This window comes from Delphinus delphis, chromosome 4, assembly GCF_949987515.2.
Source record: "Delphinus delphis chromosome 4, mDelDel1.2, whole genome shotgun sequence".
NCBI classification, from domain to species: Eukaryota; Metazoa; Chordata; class Mammalia; order Artiodactyla; family Delphinidae; genus Delphinus; species Delphinus delphis.
Window position 1 is genome coordinate 15,588,475 of NC_082686.1, and position 6,000 is coordinate 15,594,474.

Below are 6,000 nucleotides of genomic sequence, written 5' to 3' on the forward strand. Positions count from 1 at the left end.
ACTGACCAGTCCAACCCTGGCCCTTTGAGGTCTTATATAGTATTTTATTTTTAATTGAGGGGGATAAAGAAGTCTTAATAAGGCAACAGACATCTTTTCACACTCAAAAGCCTAAATTGGATCTGAATTATTGATCTGGGAGTGGTAACAAATACCTATCATGGAATTATTTCAAGAATACCAAAGACTATTTTAAAATATCCCCCAGTTATATTATGAATAGTATGCGCTTTAAATATCTGATTAACTACCTATTAATCTACCAAACATTTCTAAGGTTGTGTGATATGAGCAAAAGACACATCCTAAAAACATCCTATTGATGATCTACATCACCTACTAATTTATCATTTAATAAACTAAGATAGAATGAATGGAAAAGCATGCTACAGATAATACGGGTTGGGGTGGGTGAAAATACATGAAAATTTCTTTGTATAATAATTTAACCAAGATATTTGATAATTTTTGTTCAATGGGTCTGGGAAAAGATATAATTATAAACACAAGATATCTTTGTCATTTAAATCCATATATTTAACTTTTCTATTTTTAGTCATGCTTTCCCCTAAGCCTTCTACTTTCCTTCTCATGGAGACAGTAAACCAAAAACTCTGAATGATGTTTTAAAGAAAATGTCTCTAAAAATGGCAAAATATAAATCATCTCTTTAACCATCCTTAGCGAGATTCTGGGAACTGCTTTAGCAGGACATTTTCTCACAGCAAGGTTTCTGATTCTTTCCCATAACTTTTCTCTATCTAAAAATAGTGTCTAGAACACTGAATTTTGTTTTTACAATTATTTATAGAGCCAAAGCGAATGCATATATACATATAATATATATATTTAGACATACATACATATGGAATCATCTTATCACCAGTATATGAAAAAAGAACATGCTTATATTAAACACCTAGTATAGCTTTGGAGAAAAACCAGCAACTGTTCATCACCCAGTTAGAATCATATTTGGCCCATTCATTGAACACTACAAGTAGCAATGAACCATAAAGCACTCCAAGTCATGTCATTCTAAGTTAGAAAAGAAGTATTAATGTGAAACATTCGACTCAAGAAAAGGGTAATATAAAATCACTGTTACTTGACTCAAAATTTGTTTTATCTTAGCTCTGACATACATTTCTGTGTAGTCTCGTCTGCTTAGAATCAACCATCTTGTTAGCCACCTGTTCCTAGGGAATAGAACAGACTGTCTCAAATTTAACAAAACAGACAATAAAAAACCCCTTAAAGTTGTAGCGAAAAGAAAAAAATCTTATTGTTACGCCCTGTACCATCACCAAACCATTTTATCATAACATCTAAGGATGAAAAGCTTCACTCCTCTTTTGGCTAAATCTCCCAATGCTCTCCTGCACCGAGAAATAAACCAGAAGAGGTGGAAGTTTGCCTCCTGGGATTTTGTAAATAGATCTCTGGCAGTGTTTCCAGCCACGAGAAATGGAATTAATCAACACAGCTAATTAGAGTCCCTCCCCTCCACACAACAGAGAACATCTGTCCGCCTCCCAAAGGATGGCGGCGGCAAAGTTGGGTGGATTTTGAGTTCCACACGGTGTCAGCCACAAGAGCCCCTGAACCAACTTGCCTTTTCATCACACCGCCTGGGGAAATGGGCCACTGATTCCTCCTCTCGGCGGTAGCAGAGCTTTGGTTAAGTTGCTGGTGCTCTGAGCATTTAGTTGGGTTTTCACACCTGTCGCCTTACCTCACTTAGTTGAGTGTCTGCACTTGTGTAATCGAGGGCCAGCCACTGCCTTGGCCGGTCGTTGCCTTTGTGGAGTACAGACCTAGTGGCAGAGCAGGCTGCACCTGCCGCATAGCAGCCGCTGACAATCTGAGGAGCAGTGACAGCTGGGAGGGCGGCTCGCTGCTACCTGCTGTCCCCCAGACTCCGGCGTCCCACGGGGCCTCCCTGTTGCACTTCCCTCCACGACCCCTCTCTCTTTTCCTTGTCTCTCCAACAGCCAGGATGTTGTCATGCTTCTAGAAAAAGCAAGAGCAAAAGAAATCCCTCCTCCTGTCAGAGGCATTGATAAACAGCAAGTCGTGGAGAGTCCAAATGTTTTAATTCATTAGTCCTGGCAAACCTAAAATACAAACAGACTTGCTTCACAAGACAGGAATGTCTTCAGCGTGACCCAATCGGTGTCTGTGTCTATTCCAGCAAACTGGCAAAGATAGCATGACTCCAGTCAGCAAAAATGTCGGCCGCTCCAGTCAGCTCCCCGGGACCCAGCCAACTTGGACAGGCCACAAGCCGACTCTCAGATGATGGCAGCGATGATTCGGCTTAAGAACGTGAGGTCTGAGGTTGAGCTGCTGTTGGGCTTGATGACTTGATCCCATCTACGATGCAACCGACCGCAAACTGAGTCAATGGTAAACAGGAAGGGAAAGTTCAAACTGTTCAAACTTTTTAATAGCTATCAACCTGAAGATGGGTAGAACTTTAAAAGAGTTGGATGTTGACGTTGAGGTTAAATAATTAAAGATAAACAAGTATCCAGAGAATGCACAGACTGGGAGAAAATCTTTGCAAAATACATACCAGGTAAAGGATGGCTATCCAAGATATAAACAGAACTCTTAAAACTCAACAGTAGGAAAACAACCCAATTTAAAAATGGGCAGGGCTCCCCTGGTGGCGCAGTGGTTGGGAGTCCGCCTGCCGATGCAGGGGACACGGGTTCGTGCCCCGGTCCGGGAGGATCCCGCGTGCCGTGGAGCGCCTGGGCCCGTGGGCCATGGCCGCTGAGCCTGCATGTCCGGAGCCTGTGCTCCGCAATGGGAGAGGCCACAGCGGTGAGAGGCCCACGTACCGCAAAAAAAAAAAAAAAAAAAAAAAAAAATGGACAAAAGATATGAACAGACACCTCACAAAAGAAGATATAGAGATGGCAAATAATCATATGAAAAAATGCTGAACACCACACGTCATGAGGAAATTGCAAATTAAAACAACATTGATATTCCACTACATCCCTCTTAGAATGGCCAAAATCCAAAACACTAACAACACCAAATACTGGTGAGGGTGAAAAATGGTGTGGCCACTTTGGAAGACAGTTTGGCAGCTTCCTACAAAACTAAATATGTACTTACCATTATGATCCAGCCATCACACTCCTTGGTATTTACCCAAAGGAACTAAAACTTATGTCCACACAAAGACTTACACACAGATGTTTATAGCAGCTTTATTCATGATTGCCAAAACTTGGAGGCAAACAAGAGGTCCTTTCATAGGTGAATGGATAAACAAACTGTAGTACATCCAGACAATGAAATATTATTCAATAATAAAAAGAAATGAGCTATCAAGCCATAAAACACATGGAGGAAACTTACATGTATATTACTAAGTGAAAGAAGCCAATGTGAAAAGGCTACATATTGCATGATTCCAACTATACAACATTCTGGAAAAGGCACCATTATGGAGACAGGAAAAAGATCAGTAGTTGCCAGGGGTTTAAAGAGAGGGAGAGAGAGATGAATAGGGAGCATAGGATTTTTAGGGCAGTGAAACTATTCTGTGTGACACTATAATGGTGAATATATGTCATATGTTTGTCAAAACCCATAAAATGTACAACACCAAGAGTTATAAACTACAGACTTTAGTTAATAAGACTGTGTCTATATTGACTCATCAATTGTAACAAATGTACCACGCTAATGCAAGATGTTAATAATTGGGGAAATAGGGGAGGAGAAGTGGGGGGGAGGGAATAGAAGGGAACTCTGTGCTTTTCACTCATTTTTTTTTTCTGTAAACCTTAAACTGCTCAAACAATGTTAAATAAGTAAAACGATTTAGCAGGTTTCCTTGGTCTAATGAATAAAAGGTTAATTTGTTATGCTATCCACAGTAATAAGGGGCATAGATTCAGATGATTAAAAACATTCACATATAAACCTATTTGCATTTCTAACTGCAAATCTTTCCAGGAATTATTATTACTGTTTGATGTTATTTTATGGATAATAATATCGTCTTACATATTGCATTAAAATTGATTAAAAAGACTCTTGTTTTAATAAATTTATTTATTTTTATTTATTTATTTTTGGCTGTGTTGGGTCTTCATTGCTGAGCACAGGCTTTCTGTAGTTGCGGCGAGTGGGAGCTACTCTTCGTTGGGGTGCCCAGGCTTCTCATTGTGGTGGCTTCTCTTGTTGTGGAGCATGGGCTCTAGGTGCACGGGCTTCAGTAGTTGTGGCTTGTGGGCTCAGTTGCTCCGTGGCATGTGGAATCTTCCTGGACCAGGGCTCAAACCTGTGTCTGCTGCATTGGCAGAAGGATTCTTAACCACTGCACCACCAGGGAAGCCCCAGAAAGAGTCTTATTCAAAAGAGTTTATCTTCATCTTCCCAATAATCCTATGAAATAAACATGGCCAATACTGTCAGCCCTATTTAACAGATGAGGAAACTGAGACTCAAACAATTTAAGTAAAAGGTTCAAGGATAAATGATCATTACGGAATAATGACCCAGATAAGATCCAGGTTTTCCAATTTTTAGTTCATGCTATTTCCACTATACCAGGATGCACTGTGTATGAAATATCAAATTGAGTTGTTTCATTATCGATGTCTGACACTCAACTTTTGGAGTGAAGGAGACAAAGTTATAACTTTCTTCATGATCTGTTAGCATCCAGGTTCATCCGACACCAGCTATCTTTACCGTGACACCTAAATTCAACCTCAAGGAAACCGAAGTTGTGGATCTTGTGTGTGCTGGTGGGGAAGTGGATACCAATTCTGCACTGGCTCCCAAATCAGCCCATGGGTGTGACTTCAGAAAAGCTGGTGGTGACAAGGACATTGCCAAGGAAATCCATAACTGGAAGCATCTGGATTCCAGTGAAACTGACCCTTCAGAATGGAAAGGCCCAGAATGAGGTAGCACCTTCCTCCTCTGCCCTGATCATAAAAGCCCTTGGCGAACCAACCAGAGATAGAACACGACAGTTATATATTAAATACAATGGAAATATCACCTCTTATGATATTGTCAAAAGCACCTGACAGATGCAGCATAGATCTTTATCCAGAGGATTCTCCAGCACCTTTACAGCAATCCTGGGGACCATCCATTGTGTGGGCTGCAATGTCAGTGGCTGCATCCTCATGACATCAACAGTGGTATGGTGATGCCAGTTGGTAAAGAGATACAAAGGAAAAGATGTCATTAAAGGATAATATGACAACAACAACAAGAAAGAAACAAAAAGAATACATCTAAATAGTCTAAATGTGCTCTGTCCAAGCCTGATCACATAAATTCAAGGCTTTAATAATAATATTCACCAGTTCTTCTGTTCCCATGGGAGCAGTGATGTATTTCTTGGCTCTTTATCTAAACACTTCCAAGAGGATAACAAATCTGAAACTCAAGTGAAATCCCTTCCCACAAATGTAACCCAAAATAACTACATGGTATTTTAAGAATTCAATAGAATTATACTAATTCAATCCAGAAAGGACAGTATGTGTACATCAAAATATTAACAGATTAACAGTATGTCTCTGGATAGAAGCAATATGTAAACTTTTTATTTTCTCCTTTTCAACAGTAAATGGATTTTTACTGTTACATGGAAAGTTATTTTTAATGGAATTCAAGGAGCTTTTTAAATGATGAATCCTTGACTTGCTTCTGAATTATGGTCTATAATACACACAGCAGCTCATGGTACAGACTGTTATCACAATTAATGTGATCTCAATTTCTTGGTACAATTCAATAAGCATCTTGGGAAGACTTGGTATGTGCCAGTCTAGCATTTCCCAAATTTGCCTCATTGTGGGTTCATGCCTTTTAAAAATACCTATTCCCAGGCTCTGCCATGGGGGTGACTCAGTAGGGCTGGGGTAGGTCCAGGGCTTTATAAATTTAAACAAGAAGTGCTAATATTTGTGTACAGCATTTAAAGAATGGTTTAGAAGACATTTTCATCAA

At 39.8% G+C, this 6,000-nt stretch overlaps 1 pseudogene; it reads left to right on the forward strand.

Moving 5' to 3' along the window:
* Positions 1 to 2,231: 2,231 nt before the first annotated feature.
* LOC132424341 (large ribosomal subunit protein uL11 pseudogene) lies at positions 2,232 to 5,233 on the forward strand (annotated as a pseudogene).
* The last annotated feature ends 767 nt before the right edge of the window (positions 5,234 to 6,000 follow it).